We start from the raw sequence: 17217 nt of genomic DNA on the forward strand, positions 1-17217 counted from the left end.
GTTCAGAGCCATCTGTTTCCATTGGACTTTTTGATTTCTGTTGGTTTATTGACTTTATACTTGAGATTGCGTTGGGATGACCTTTTGTGAGGATTATTTCTATTTCCTTGGATTTGGACTTCCTTTCAATGATTCAAAAGCCTTTTCGCAATTGCATACTCCTCGCCTCCTCTCTCCTCGTCCTCATCTCAAAACCCATTGGAAAAGAAAGCCAGAGGTCCCTCATCTCTGACCCTCCTCTGAGACGAGGAGAGAAGAAAGAGGGTGCAGGGATTATGCAATTGCGAAAAGGCCAAAAACTCATCCAGAGGTTTTGGTAGGACTAAGATTTAAAAAATAAATAAAAAACGAACACCCTTGCCTTTCGTGAACTAATACTCGCACTTGACTTTTTCCTACTAGCACTGCCTTTGTACAGTACTTGCTATGACTGAGATATGTGGTTGTCTCACCTAGCTATTTTAAGATGAATGCACTAACTGTAAGTCGCTTTGAATAAGAGCATCTGCTAAATGACAAAAATAAGTTATTTACAATGTGAATTTGGTATTTGGACTCTTGGCTTTGATAGGACCAATAATCTGTTGATTATTGAGTCATTATTTTGTTTCTTATGTTTAACCCCTATTATTTTCCTGCACTATCGTGATTCACCCTCTCAGTGGGGAGTCTCACAGCTCCTGTAACAAGTAGAACCATAGCCTTGGGTCCATCTGTTGTAGTTTTATTTTAGCGGTGGAAGTGTTGCTCACGGTTTTATTCAGCCACTGAAAGCAACTGGGTCATTCTCACTCTTTTGAGATCTAAACTGAATGTCACCTGCTGAGACAAAGTAGGATTGGTCCTATTCAACCCCAGAACATTGCACAGAGGGTCTGTAGTAGTGCAGGGCATGGGATGAAAGTGTCTAACAAATGGTTTAATTCTCCAGAGGTTGATCTGTAACACCCTCCACCGATATAAACCACTCGTGCGCTGCTTTCTCATTCTTCCCTTTTCTTTAATAGTTCTTCATCTCCTTCATGCTGTCTTGTTAAGCCACGGCTGGTGGCTTAAAAAGTTACACTTGGCACAGTTTTTGCTCAGTCGGTGGGAGATTGGAGACCTGGGGTGTATTCATTAGTGCAAACCATAGCAAACCGAAAATGAGAGTTTCTTATCGGGCAAATTGACATAGGTATCTCTCCGTTTCCTTCCATTTGGTTCCTAGTGAACAGGAGGTGTGTGATGAGTATGGTGGGTCGGGATCCATGGCCAGGGGACGACTCCTGCAACCCATCAGCCCATCTATAATTACAGAAGGTAAATTACACATGGCCTTTTAATCTGGAGCATGCAACAGTTAAGCAGGGCTATTGGTCTCGCCTCACAAATAATCTATCAAGTCATTGAATATTGAGCCTGCCGGGGCCAGCCATGAGAGGTTACTATTTGCATATCAAAGGAAATGAGCTAATTGGGAAAACTGCATCAGCTGAATAGCCTGGGTGTGAAACTGGAAAAGAAGTGAGTACTTCAGATTAATAATAATGAAAAACATCCCCTATAGGACTCGGGTATACTTTATCCTAATCTGCTTTTTAATTAAGATATAAACGGGGTATGGCTGTGATCCATCCTCATTGGAGGGATATTTGAGCCTTGACAATTTATATAGATGGCCTATGGGCAGCAGGCAGCCTATAGGTTAGGCTATTGAGCCAGTAACCGAAAGGTCGCTGGTTCGAATACCTAATCTGACATGTGCCCTTGATCAAGGCACTTAAAATTAATTTACTCCAGGGGTGCCGTACTGCTATGGCTGAACTACTATGACTGATTTCCGGCCCCACTATTCATTGGCTAAGTTTTAATGTCGAAACAGGGCCCATATTCACAAAGCATTTCAGAGTAGGAGTGCTGATCTGGGATCAGCTTTCCTTTTAAGATTATAATGATCTTGACAGGGTAAACCGGATCCTAGATCAGACCTCCAACTCTGAAACACTTTGTGAATACAGACCCTGGTCTTATCCATAGATAGATTGGAGGGCACACTCCTCAGCAGGAATACCTTGCATGGTAAATTAGTTTATATCATATCAGCAGTAAATATCAACAGGGGGATGGCATGCCTTGCCTTGATTCTTCTGAGCATTCATTTGAATTCCTTGGCTTTATGCTCACAATTATACACAGCTATGAACTGGTCGATCAGGACATTGCAGCTGATTTGGTATGCCGTCGATGGGTTGTGAGCCCCAGGAAGCGTCCAATAGGATTGTTAGCGTTCTACTGTTTTGAATTATCATTATGCTGCTGTGGTAGGAGGCCACACACTGGACACATCTGCTGGTAATCATGTTGGCAGATTGTTAAAGTGAGATGTAAAACCTTCTGAAGTGTCGCTAGGGGACAGTGGCTGCGTGCCTGCCTTCATCAGCTCCATCTCCTGTCAGTTGTGATATGAAATAGCAATCCATTTAGATGTAGAGAGCCTACATTACCATGCTCAGAGACACCATGCCAGATATATTTACCAGGCAACAAGGGTTTATTTGGTAATCATATTTGATTAGGTTCATATTGAATATGATTATGTGCCTGTAGTGAGATTGTGATGAGCTACATGCATAATACAAGCATCATTGTTTCATCTTAAAGAAAGTTTGGCGACTACTAAGTATTTTTTAAACCTTCCTGCTTTGGGCTGGATGTGTCAATGTGTAGTTCATATATACATGATCTATAATGATCGCTAATGTTCATATATACATTATCTATAATGATCGATAATGTTCATATATACATTATCTATAAGCAGAAAGCTACTTTTTTTCTGGAATCTGTGCTGTGCCATTTCCCAAAATGTATCCCCACATGGACCAGCCTCCTAGCAATTCCAGTTCTAGCCAATGACCTTCATCCCCTTTGCCGTTTGAATGACAGCTAGAAAGAGAGAGAAAACAAGGACATGGTGCACTCTCTGCACATATGTGACGCAAATTTTGGTGACCACCTTTGGCGCGTGAGCGCTTCTTTCAGATCTACTGGCTTAAAAGTATACAAAATTACCGGATAATCTCTTTAAGCTATGTAAAGCAACATAATAACTGTTACTTCACATTGCCAAAGATATGTTGTTGATGTACGTGTCTGAGCAGTTGATGTTGATGAATTCTGTCATTTCATCCAAGTATAATGGTTTCTGGGAAGACTAAAAATGAGCTAAAATTGGAGTCAGCCATGCGACACCACCTGATGCCGCCTATATTCTACCTCCAGAAGTGCAGTCTGACAGAGTCATGTGGTCTCTAATGTATTTCTCATTAGTCTGGATAATGAGGAGGCTTCACAGGCAACAGTGTTCGAGGGATATTCACATCCATGAAAAAAGCTAACAAACACTAACAATTAGCTTCATGTTGATACAGAGGATACTAGACACATCTGCTCTAAATTACCCCAGACTGGGCACAATACCACACTGTGTGTCTCACACTTCAAACAGGCTTTAGTAATTCAATGGGCATTTATCGTTTTTCTCTCACCGTGCATTTGTCGGTAGACCACATTGCTATTTTTTCACAAAATGTAGATGGCAGCTTCAGAATGTCAGTATTCACCTGTAGTTTGTGACTGATGGCAGGGTTTGCTAGGAAGCCAACCAGGTAAAGGCACTCCATGACGTATGTGTGTTCAACCTTTACATGTACGTGTGCTTAGTGTGGGAGATTGAAAAACTTCTTCGAAAATGTTGTATTCAGTTGAGATCTTCCTCTCCAAGCTCTTTATTCTCCCTCAACTTCTCTCTCCATATAGCCAGCCCCTCTCCCCAAATCTCTCTCTCTCTGATCACTCTCTCTTTCTCTCTGATCACTCTCTCTTTCTCTCTGATCGCACTCTCTCTCTCTCTCTCTCTCTGATCACTCTCTCTCTCACTCTCTCTCTCTGATCACTCTCTGATCACTCTCTCTCACTCTCTCTGTCTGATCACTCTCTCTCTGATCACTCTCTCTGATCACTTTTCTCTGATCACTCTCTCTCTCTCTGATCACTCTCTCTCACTCTCTCTGATCACTCTCTCTCATTCTCTCTCTCTGATCACTCTCTCTCTGATCTCTCTCTGATCACTTTCTCTCACTCTCACTTTCTCTCACTCTCACTCTCTCTCTCTCTCTGATCACTCTCTCTCTCTGATCACTCTCTCTCTCTCTGATCACTCTCTCTCTCTCTGATCATTCTCTGATATACCTCTCTCTGATATCTCTCTTTTTTTTCTTTCTCTCTCTCTCTCTCTCTCTCTCTCTCTCTGATTTGGTTTTGTACTTTTTTTGTGGTTTTGACATATTGCATCCTGGTTCTAGCTCATTTTAGAGGACTGCAATGTATGACACTGCATTTCCTGCTGATTCTTCAATATTTTCCATGAACGTAATTTTTTTAAGTATTTGCATCAGAGCTTTTTCATGTTACCTCAATTTATCACAGCCTCTGGGTAATAAATGTCATACAATTAAAAGCAAGCAGCCAAGCCATCATGACATATGATATACTTAAATTCTTAGTATGTAACCATGGTTGCAAAGTTGAGGAAACTAAATATTTTAGCGTCTAGCTTATTATGAATCATTTATCGACTACATCAGTTCAATCCCTTCTCAAGTAATGGGACTTTCAATATCAGAGAGAGGCACTTTCAATCACAGCCACCCCTTAATTGGGTAAACAATACAACAACATATTAGAAGTTTGATCAACCCATTGGGATGCCAAGCTTATTCTTATTTGGCTCACCACTTGTGTCTGGGCACTATGCCACAGTTGCATTTAGGAGTCTGAATCTCTGTGAGGTAGGAGTGTGAATCTCTGTGAGGTAGGAGTGTGAATCTCTGTGAGGTAGGAGTCTGAATCTCTGTGAGGTAGGAGTCTGAATCTCTGTGAGGTAGGAGTGTGAATCTCTGTGAGGTAGGAGTCTGAATCTCTGTGAGGTAGGAGTGTGAATCTCTGTGAGGTAGGAGTGTGAAACTCTGTGAGGTAGGAGTGTGAATCTCTGTGAGGTAGGAGTCTGAATCTCTGTGAGTTAGGAGTCTGAATCTCTGTGAGGTAGGAGTGTGAATCTCTGTGAGGTAGGAGTCTGAATCTCTGTGAGGTAGGAGTCTGAACTTCAACTGCCACATGCCAATTTATCGATGTTTTGCATGTTTCCTGAATCAAAGCAATCAGATTAACTTCCTGTTTAGTACACAAACAAGATGACACGAATATTTAGCTAAAGTGGGGTTTCTAGGGCAAGAATTGGAAGCATAAGTATTACAAAATGGAAGACTTTTTGAGATGCCGCCATATCGTTATTGTAAGGAATGGTTTGATTAGTCTTTTCCCAAATGTTCATAGCTTTCCTGGTCTCGCAGCAAAAAGCTTTGCTGTCTGCCCTATGTGCTCTTCCAGCGGCTCTTAATAGGCTTCAGACTGCCGACACAGTTGGGAAAACCACCGCTTCCAACAGTAAACTTTAATGAATGACCCAAATAGATCATACAGCATCATGAAACTGTGGTTTACCTCTGAGCAACTTGAGGGAGTTGGGGGCAACTCCTTTCAAGGCTAACTCCATAAAAAACATACAGACTTAATTGTCAACCTGGAAACTGTGGTTGAGCCATACACTAGCAGGATCTGCTGGACATTTCTAAGGATGTCTACATTAGGGGTTATTGGAAGAAAAACATGTTGGATCATTAAGAAATGCATATGTTTGTGAACAAAAATGAAGACAGTGTATTTCACTCCTTCAGCTCCAAACTCAACGCAAGAATGTAATTTGTCCAAGTTCGGTAACACTTGCTTTTACACTTAAATTACTTACAGCTATTGGGCCTTGTCATGTGATGTCATTTCCGGGCAAGAGTACCTGCTGGCGTTGTGCTTGACTGACGCTTCTCCCTGGTACCTGTTTAGTAACTGTGTTTGTTCGTCTGTTTTTCGTTAAGCGGTTGTTTAGTCTACTTTTCGGCCTTTTATTATTGTCCACTACTGGAGTTTTTGTGACTTTTACAACCTTGGCATATTATTGCTAGCTAGTAGCAATAATGGTAGCCCCTCTGGTAGCCCCCTTCCGTCTACCTTCCGCCTACCACTATTCATAAACTCACGTCTCAATCTCACAATGCTACCTTTGCTCTCCTCAACACTCAATCAATGAATAAATGATCTTGCTCCATGAACTTATATCTGAGAACAAGCTAGACTTCCTCCTCCTAACTTGCCCATCACAGCACAGCTCTACCAGACCAGGCCCACCTCAACTCAGCCCAGCTCTACATAGCACCGGCCACTACCCTAGGGTGTGGCAAAAGACTCTCGAGGGTAGTGATGATGCAGTCCACACCATGTATCATTCACATCATCAGCCCTCATATGCATGAGCATTTAGAGCTTTGCCAGCTATACTGCCCTCCACACCACCCTCCTCCATTCCCCCAACAAACTCCCTCCCTAGTTCGATTACCCTCCCTGCTCAAATCCCCAGGACAGGCTTGGGACAGTCCTGCCCCTCATGGCTGTCCCAACCCTGCCACACCAAGGCCTCCTGTGCACACCCAGAATGTAGCATTGGCAGCCACTCCAATCCTCTGCAGAAGCTCTACTCCTTTGGCAGGAACTTCATCAGGGCAGACTGAGCTCTGCCAACACTGCTCTCTCAGTTCCCACTCCAGACCCTGCATCCAGCAACTGCATCCAGCAACTACATCCAGTAAGGTTTGTCAAATGCTCCGTCTGCTCTGGTCTCACGTCTGCTCTGCCCTCACCTAGCCAGGGACCTTGGCAGAGTCTCAGCTAAGTCAAGAAATAGCTGCAGATTTTTATTTATTTTACCTTTATTTAACTAGGCAAGTCAGTTAAGAACAAATTCTTATTTTCAATGACGGCCTAGGAACAGTGGGTTAACTGCCTTGTTCAGGGGCAGAATGGCAGATTTTTACCTTGTCAGCTCGGGGATTTGATCTTGCAACCTTTCGGTTACTAGTCCAACGCTCTAGCCACTAGGCTACCTGACACCTGTTAGCTCTTATGGGAATGAGCTGAATACCCCCTCGGACTTTAAATCTCGTAAGGGGCTTGGGCTAAACATGCAAAGTACTGGTTCTCTCGGAAACAATGTTAAATGCTTCTGTATCTGATAAAGAGATTGAACTAAATTATTATAATATATTTAGAGGAGGAGTGGCCAAATACATTGCATTCGGAAAGTATTCAGACCCCTTTCGTTACGTTACAGCCTTATTCTAAAATTGATTAAATTGTTAGTTTTTTCTCACCAATCTACACACAATACCCCATAATGACAATGCATAGACCGTTTTTTAAAATCAGATATATTCAATTTACATAAGTATTCAGACCTTTTACTCAGTACTTTATTGAAGCACCTTTGACAGCGATTATAGCCTCAAATTTTCTTGGGTATGACGATAGAAGCTTGCCACATCTGTATTTGGGCAGTTTCTCTCATTCTTCTCTGCAGATCCTCTCAAGTTCTGTCAGGTTGGATGGGGCATGTCGCTGCACAGCTATTTTCAGGTTCTCTAGAGCTGCTAGATCGGGTTCAAGTTAGGGTTCTGGCTGGGCCACTGAAGGACATTCAGAGACTTGTCCCGAAGCCACTCCTGCAATGTATTGGCTGTGTGCTTAGGGCCGTTGTCCTGTTAGAAGGTGAACCTTCGCTCCCAGGCTGAGGTCCTGAGCGCTCTGGAGCAGGTTTTCATCAAGGATCTCTATGCACTTTACTCCGTTGATCTTTCCCTCGATCCTGACTAGTCTCCCAGTCTCTGCTGCTGAAAAACATACCCACAGCATGATGCTGCCACCCCCATGCTTCACCATAGGGATGGTGTCAGGTTTCCTCCAGACGTGACGCTTGGCATTCAGGCCAAATAGTTCAATGCTGGTTTCATCAGACCAGAGAATCTTGTTTCTGATGGTATGAGAGTCCTTTAGGTGTCTTTTGGCAAACTCCAAGCAGGCTGTCATGTGACTTTTACTGAGGAGTGTCTTCCATCTGGCCACTCTACCATCAATGCCTGATTGGTGGAGTGCTGCAGAGATGATTGTCCTTCTGGAAGGTTATCCCATCTCCACAATGGAACTCTAGAGCTCTGTCAGAGTGACCATCGGGTTCTTGGTCACCACCCTGACCAAGGCCATTCTCCCCCGATTTTTCATCTTGGCCGGGCAGCCAGCTCTTGGAAGTCTTGGTGGTTCCAAACTTCTTCCATTAAAGATTGATGGAGGCCACTGTGTTCTTGGGGACCTTCAATGCTGCAGAAATGTTTTGGTTCCTTTCCCCAGATCTGTCCCTCGACAAAATCCTCTCTCGGATCTCTATGGACAATTCCTTTGACCTCATGGCTTGGTTATTGTTCTGACCTCCACTGTCAACTGTGGGACCTTAAATAGACAGGTGTGTGCCTTTTCAAATCATGTCCAATCAATTGAATTTACCACAGGTGGACTCCAATCTTGTTTTAGAAACATTTCAAGGATGATCAATGTAAACAGGATGCACCTGAGCTCAATTTCGAGTCTCATACAGTGGTTATTCCTGTAACAGTTGTGGCGTACTGGAGCACAGTTTGTGAGGTGCCTCAGAATTCTATGCCACTTTATTTAAGTGTTAGCCACAATCTGCCACAAACCGTTGCGGTATAAGATCAACATTTTAAAGGAAGAACCAAATGTATTTCTGCGTTCTTTTTATTACATTTTCACAAATTTCTGAACCTATTTTCTCATTATTTTATTTTTTTATTTTAAGGTTTACCTTTATTTAACCAGGCAAGTCAGTTAAGAACATATTCTTATTTTCAATAACGGCCTGGGAACAGTGGGTTAACTGCCTGATCAGGGGCAGAACAACAGATTTGTACCTTGTCAGCTCGAGGGTTTGAACTCGCAACCTTCCGGTTACTAGTCCAACGCTCTAACCACTAGACTACGCTGTCCCCCATTATGGGGTATTGTGTGTAAATGAGTAAAATGTTTTTTTTATCCATTATAGAATAAGGCTGTAAACTAACAAAATGTACCAGTGATATCTAATTTCATGGCATTCCAATCTTTACATATTTATTTATATTTATATTTATATATATATTTATGTTGAGCTCCTGGTTGTAGATGTATCCATAAATCAGAATACACATTTGTTTGCTGCTGGGATTTACCTGCTGCCATGGCGGAGGTATCGGTGCTATATCCAAATGTTTAAAACCTTTTCAGTCCTCTGAGTTGGTCATTTTAGGTGATTTGAATCTGGATTGCCTATCCCCGGTCTCAGATCAATTTAAGGAAATATGCATTCATTTTAATCTACCTCAATTGATCTCAAAACCCACACAGCTCAATGTGAAAAACCCTGCAAACTCCTCATTGATTGATTTAATTCTTACTAGTAACCCCCATAAATACTTGTTTAGTGAAGTGTTTACATATGATCTCAGTGATCATTGTCCCATAGTATGTATTAGAGATGTGAAGCAATAAAATACCAATCCTAATTTAATTAAGAAGATACATTTTTAAATGTTTTCTCCTCAAGGGTTCCTACATGACATGTTCTACTCTGATTTAGCCACTATCTCATGTATTCCTGACCCTGAGTTGTTATTATTTGTTATTTTTTCATAATATATTTATTGGGATTTTTTTCAATTTAACAATTGCCAGAACAATATGACACAGAAAAAAGGAGAGTACTAGTGGGACAACCCTGTCTTGTGCCACGTGATAGGGAAAACTGTGAGGAAACATTTCCATTAGTCAGGATCTTGTTACGACAAATGAGTGAGGAGGTGTGGAGTCAGGCGCAGAGAGCAAAAGATGTGGGATAAAACACGCACGTCCAGGAAAAATAACATGAACAAAAGTAGGAAAACAAATTATCAGAAATATTAACGGACAGCGCGAAACCCAAAATACAAACAAAATACACCAAACACAGAACAGACGAACAAGCCCGCACGAAACAGAAGCGGGCTGAACAAACTATATATAACCCCACCCTAACAACCAAACAAGAAACAGGTGAAACCAATCAGACAAAACATAAGGAACACAGAACAACGGATCGGTGATAGCTAGTTAACCGGCGACGACGACCGCCGAGCGCCACCCGAACAAGAAGGGGAGTCACCTTCGGTAATATTCGTGACAGTACCCCCCCCCCCCCTGACACGCAGCTCCCGCAGCGCGCCGGCGCCGGCCTCGGGGACGACCCGGGGGCCGAGGTACCGGGCGATCCGGACGGAGGCGATGGAACTCTCTCAACATAGATGGATCTAGAATATCCCTCACCGGAACCCAGCACCTCTCCTCCGGACCGTACCCCTCCCAGTCAACGAGTTACTGCAAGCCCCTCACCCGGCGTCTCGAGTCCAGAATAGCTCGTATCGTGTACGCCGGGGACCCCTCGATGTCCAGAGGGGGCGGAGGAACCTCCGGAACCTCACCTTCCTGCATGGGACCAGCTACCACCGGCCTGAGAAGAGACACATGAAACGAGGGATTAATGCGATAATACGAAGGAAGTAATAATCGATAACAAACCTCGTTTATTCTCCTCAGGACTTTAAATGGCCCTATACACTGCGGACCCAGCTTCTGGCAGGGCAAGCGGAGGGACAGGTTTCGAGTCGAGAGCCAGACCCTGTCCCCAGGTGCAAACACGGGGGCCTCACTGCGGTGACGGTCAGCGCTCTTCTTCTGCCTTACACTCGCTTGGCGTAATGACTCTTGGACAGCCTTCCAGGTCTCCTTAGAGCGCTGCACCCACTCCTCCACCACAGGAGCCTCAGTCTGGCTCTGATGCCACGGTGCCAGGACTGGCTGGTACCCCAACACGCACTCAAATGGTGACATGTTGGTAGAGGAGTGGCTTAGTGAGTTCTGGGCTATTTCTGCCCAGGGAATATATCTCGCCCACTCCCCTGGCCTGTCCTAGGCAATACGACCGCAGAAACCTAACCACCTCCTGGTTCACTCTCTCCACCTGCCCATTACTCTCCGGGTGATACCCTGAGGTCAGGCTGACCGAGACCCCCAGATGTTCCATAAATGCCCTCCATACACGGGAGATAAACTGGGGGCCACGATCAGAAACTATATCCTCGGGCACCCCGTAGTGCCGGAAGACATGGGTGAAAAGAGCTTCCGCAGTCTGTAGGGCCGTAGGAAGACCGGGCAATGGGATAAGACGGCAGGACTTAGAGAACCGATCCACAATGACCAGGATTGTTGTGTTAACCTGAGAGGGGGGAAGGTCAATCAGAAAAGCCACCGATAGATGTGTCCACGGCCATTGTGGAACGGGAAGAGGTTGTAATTTACCTCGTGGCAGGTGTCTGGGAGCCTTACTCTGGGCGCACACCGAACAGGAGGAGACATAGAATCGCACATTTCCTCATCAAAGTGGGCCACCAGTACTTCCTGTCCTAAAAATACCTGGGTGACCCGACGAGGGTAGACAATGAGCCCATCGAATAAATTGATCACGAACAGCAAGAGGCACGTACCTACGACCCTCCGGACACTGTGGAGGCGCAGGTTCCTCCCTTAGCGCCCGCTCGATGTCCGCGTCCACATCCCATACTACTGGTGCCACCAGCTTAGCTGCCGGAATGATGGGAGTAGGATCGATGGACCTGTCCTCATTGTCATAGAGTCTTGACAGCGCGTCGGCCTTAGTGTTGAGGGAACCTGGTCTATACGAGATAGTAAAACGAAATCTGGTGAAATACATGGCCCACCTTGCCTGACGAGGATTCAGTCTCCTAGCTGATCGGATATACTCCAGGTTACGGTGGTATGTCCAGATAAGGAAAGGGTGCTTAGCCCCCTCAAGCCAGTGTCTCCACACCTTCAGGGCCTTAACCATAGCCAACAACTCCCTATCCCCCACATCATAATTCCGCTCCGCTGGCCCGAGTTTCTTCGAAAAAAAGGCACAGGGGCGGAGCTTCGGTGGCGCACCCGAACGCTGTGAGAGCACCTCTCCAACCCCAGATGCGTCCACCTCTACTATAAACGGCAAAGAAGGGTCCGGATGCGCCAACACTGGCGCCTCAGTGAACATCGCCTTCAACTTACGAAAAGCTCCGTCCGCCTCTGCTGACCACTGTAAACACACCGAACCCCCCTTCAGCAGTGAGGTAATAGGGGCAGCTACCTGACCAAAACCCTGGATAAACCTCCGGTAGTTATTGGCAGACCACAAGAACCGCTGCATCTCCTTTACCGTGGTCGGAGTCGGCCAATTACGCACAGCCTTTACGCGGTCACCCTCCATTACCAACCCAGAGCTGGAAATGCGATAACCCAGGAAGGACACTGATCGTTTGGAAAACTTGCATTTCTCCTCCTTCACATACAGGTCATGCTCCAGCAGTCGTCTAAGAACCTTGCGCACCAGAGACACATGCACAGTGCGTGTAGCGGAGTAGATGAAAATATCGTCAATATACACCACTACACCCTGTCTGTGCAGGTCTCTGAGAATCTCATCCACGAAGGATTGAAATATAGCTGGAGCATTCTTTAAACCGTATGGCATGACGAGGTACTCATAATGGCCAGAAGTAGTGCTAAATGCAGTTTTCCACTCATCTCCATCCCAAATACGCACCAGATTATAAGCACTCCTGAGATCCAGTTTAGTGAAGAACTGCACTCCGTGAAATGATTCCACTGCCGTAGCAATGAGAGGTAGTGGGTAACTAAAACCCACCGTGATGGAATTTAGACCTCTATAATCAATACACGTATGCAAACCACCATCTCTTTTCTTCACAAAAAAGAAACTCGAAGAGACAGGTGACATGGAGGGCCGAATGTACCCCTGTCCCAGAGCTTCGGTGATATATGTTTCCATAGCCACCGTCTCCTCCTGGGACAAAGGATACACATGACTCCTGGGGAGTGCAGCGTTACCCTGGAGGTTTATCACGCATTCCCCCTGCCTATGGGATGGTAATTGGTTCGCCTACTTTTTACTGAAAGCGATAGCCAAATCGTCATACTCAGCTGGAATGCGCATGGTGGAAACCTGGTCTGGACTCTCCACCATTGTCGCACCGATGGAAACCCCTACACACCTGCCTGAACACTCATCAGACCACCCCTGGAGAGTTCCCTGTTTCCACGAAATAGTAGGATTATGAATAGCTAGCTAGGGAATCCCCAGCACCACTGGAAACGCAGGTGAATCAATAAGGAACAAACTAATTTGCTCCTTGTGATTCCCCTGCGTAATCATCTCCAACGAAATTGTGGCTTTCCTCACCAGCCCTGACCCTAATGGTCGACTATCTAAAGAGTGCATGGGAAAAGGGGGGTCTACTTTTACTAACGGAATCCTCAACCTCTGAGAGAGTCCGCGATCTATAAAGTTTCCAGCTGCGCCTGAATCTACCAGTGCCTCATGCTGGAGTGAAGGAGAATAATTAAGGAAACAAATTAATAAGAACATGTGACCAACAGGAAACTCTGGGAGAGTGTGGTGCTTACTCACCTGGGGTGACCGAGGAGTGTTCTGCCTGCCTCCGGCCACAACTGGTACAGACATTTACATTTACATTTAAGTAATTTAGCAGACGCTCTTATCCTGAGCGACTTACAAATTGGTGCATTCACCTTATGACATCCAGTAGAACAGTCACTTTACAATAGTGCATCTAAATCTTAAAGGGGGGGGGGTGAGAGGGATTACTTATCCTATCCTAGGTATTCCTTAAAGCGGTGGGGTTTCAGGTGTCTCCGGAAGGTGGTGATTGACTCCGCTGTCCTGGCGTCGTGAGGGAGTTTGTTCCACCATTGGGGGGCCAGAGCAGCGAACAGTTTTGACTGGGCTGAGCGGGAGCTGTACTTCCTCAGTGGTAGGGAGGCGAGCAGGCCAGAGGTGGATGAATGCAGTGCCCTTGTTTGGGTGTAGGGCCTGATCAGAGCCTGGAGGTACTGAGGTGCCGTTCCCCTCACAGCTCCGTAGGCAAGCACCATGGTCTTGTAGCGGATGCGAGCTTCAACTGGAAGCCAGTGGAGAGAACGGAGGAGCGGGGTGACGTGAGAGAACTTGGGAAGGTTGAACACCAGACGGGCTGCGGCGTTCTGGATGAGTTGAAGGGGTTTAATGGCACAGGCAGGGAGCCCAGCCAACAGCGAGTTGCAGTAATCCAGACGGGAGATGACAAGTGCCTGGATTAGGACCTGCGCCGCTTCCTGTGTGAGGCAGGGGCGTACTCTGCGGATGTTGTAGAGCATGAACCTACAGGAACGGGCCACCGCCTTGATGTTGATTGAGAACGACAGGGTGTTGTCCAGGATCACGCCAAGGTTCTTAGCGCTCTGGGAGGAGGACACAATGGAGTTGTCAACCGTGATGGCGAGATCATGGAACGGGCAGTCCTTCCCCGGGAGGAAGAGCAGCTCCGTCTTGCCGAGGTTCAGCTTGAGGTGGTGATCCGTCATCCACACTGATATGTCTGCCAGACATGCAGAGATGCGATTCGCCACCTGGTCATCAGAAGGGGGAAAGGAGAAGATTAATTGTGTGTCGTCTGCATAGCAATGATAGGAGAGACCATGTGAGGTTATGACAGAGCCAAGTGACTTGGTGTATAGCGAGAATAGGAGAGGGCCTAGAACAGAGCCCTGGGGGACACCAGTGGTGAGAGCGCGTGGTGAGGAGACAGATTCTCGCCACGCCACCTGGTAGGAGCGACCTGTCAGGTAGGACGCAATCCAAGCGTGGGCCGCGCTGGAGATGCCCAACTCGGAGAGGGTGGAGTGGAGGATCTGATGGTTCACAGTATCGAAGGCAGCCGATAGATCTAGAAGGATGAGAGCAGAGGAGAGAGAGTTAGCTTTAGCAGTGCGGAGCCCCTCCGTGATACAGAGGAGAGCAGTCTCAGTTGAATGACTAGTCTTGAAACCTGACTGATTTGGAACAAGAAGGTCATTCAGAGAGAGATAGCGGGAGAGCTGGCCAAGGACGGCACGTTCAAGAGTTTTGGAGAGAAAAGAAAGAAGGGATACTGGTCTGTAGTTGTTGACATCGGAGGGATCGAGTGTAGGTTTTTTCAGAAGGGGTGCAACTCTCGCTCTCTTGAAGACGGAAGGGACGTAGCCAGCGGTCAGGGATGAGTTGATGAGCGAGGTGAGGTAAGGGAGAAGGTCTCCGGAAATGGTCTGGAGAAGAGAGGAGGGGATAGGGTCAAGCGGGCAGGTTGTTGGGCGGCCGGCCGTCACAAGACGCGAGATTTCATCTGGAGAGAGAGGGGAGAGAGAGGTCAGAGCACAGGGTAGGGCAGTGTGAGCAGAACCAGCGGTGTCGTTTGACTTAGCAAACGAGGATCGGATGTCGTCGACCTTCTTTTCAAAATGGTTGACGAAGTCATCTGCAGAGAGGGAGGAGGGGGGATTCAGGAGGGAGGAGAAGGTGGCAAAGAGCTTCCTAGGGTTAGAGGCAGATGCTTGGAATTTAGAGTGGTAGAAAGTGGCTTTAGCAGCAGAGACAGAGGAGGAAAATGTAGAGAGGAGGGAGTGAAAGGATGCCAGGTCCGCAGGGAGGCGAATTTTCCTCCATTTCCGCTCGGCTGCCCGGAGCCCTGTTCTGTGAGCTCGCAATGAGTCATCGAGCCACGGAGCGGGAGGGGAGCACCGAGCCGGCCTGGAGGATAGGGGACATAGAGAGTCAAAGGATGCAGAGAGGGAGGAGAGGAGGGTTGAGGAGGCAGAATCAGGAGATAGGTTGGAGAAGGTTTGAGCAGAGGGAAGAGATGATAGGATGGAAGAGGAGAGAGTAGCGGGGGAGAGAGAGCGAAGGTTGGGACGGCGCGATACCATCCGAGTAGGGGCAGTGTGGGAGGTGTTGGATGAGAGCGAGAGGGAAAAGGATACAAGGTAGTGGTCGGAGACTTGGAGGGGAGTTGCAATGAGGTTAGTGGAAGAACAGCATCTAGTAAAGATGAGGTCAAGCGTATTGCCTGCCTTGTGAGTAGGGGGGGAAGGTGAGAGGGTGAGGTCAAAAGAGGAGAGGAGTGGAAAGAAGGAGGCAGAGAGGAATGAGTCAAAGGTAGACGTGGGGAGGTTAAAGTCGCCCAGAACTGTGAGAGGTGAGCCGTCCTCAGGAAAGGAGCTTATCAAGGCATCAAGCTCATTGATGAACTCTCCGAGGGAACTTGGAGGGCGATAAATGATAAGGATGTTAAGCTTGAAAGGGCTGGTAACTGTGACAGCATGGAATTCAAAGGAGGCGATAGACAGATGGGTAAGGGGAGAAAGAGAGAATGACCACTTGGGAGAGATGAGGATCCCGGTGCCACCACCCCGCTGACCAGAAGCTCTCGGGGTGTGCGAGAACACGTGAGCGGACGAAGAGAGAGCAGTAGGAGTAGCAGTGTTGTCTGTGGTGATCCATGTTTCCGTCAGTGCCAAGAAGTCGAGGGACTGGAGGAAGGCATAGGCTGAGATGAACTCTACCGGAGACCTGGAACTCCACGTGGGTCGTGCGCGCTGGGACCACCAGATTAGGGTGGCCGCGGCCACGCGGTGTGGAGCGTTTGTATGGTCTGTGCAGAGAGGAGAGAACAGGGATAGACAGACACATAGTTGACAGGCTACAGAAGAGGCTACGCTAATGCAAAGGAGATTGGAATGACAAGTGGACTACACGTCTCGAATGTTCAGAAAGTTAAGCTTACGTAGCAAGAATCTTATTGACTAAAATGATTAAAATGATACAGTACTGCTGAAGTAGGCTAGCTGGCAGTGGCTGCGTTGTTGACTTTGTAGGCTAGTTGGCAGTGGCTGCGTTGTTGACACTACACTAATCAAGTCGTTCCGTTGAGTGTAATAGTTTCTACAGTGCTGCTATTCGGGGGCTAGCTGGCTAGCTAGCAGTGTTGATTACGTTACGTTGAGTTAAAAGAACGACAATAGCTGGCTAGCTAACCTAGAAAATCGCTCTAGACTACACAATTATCTTTGATACAAAGACGGCTATGTAGCTAGCTATGTAGCTAGCTACGATCAAACAAATCAAACCGTTGTACTGTAATGAAATGAAATGAAAATGTGATACTACCTGTGGAGCGAAGCGGAATGCGACCGGGTTGTTGAGTTCTATTTCGGAAGACGTTGGCTAGCTGTTGGCTAGCTAGCAGTGTCTCCTACGTTAAGGACGAC

This window comes from Oncorhynchus gorbuscha, linkage group LG02 (genome assembly GCF_021184085.1).
Source record: "Oncorhynchus gorbuscha isolate QuinsamMale2020 ecotype Even-year linkage group LG02, OgorEven_v1.0, whole genome shotgun sequence".
In the NCBI taxonomy this organism is placed as follows: domain Eukaryota; kingdom Metazoa; phylum Chordata; class Actinopteri; order Salmoniformes; family Salmonidae; genus Oncorhynchus; species Oncorhynchus gorbuscha.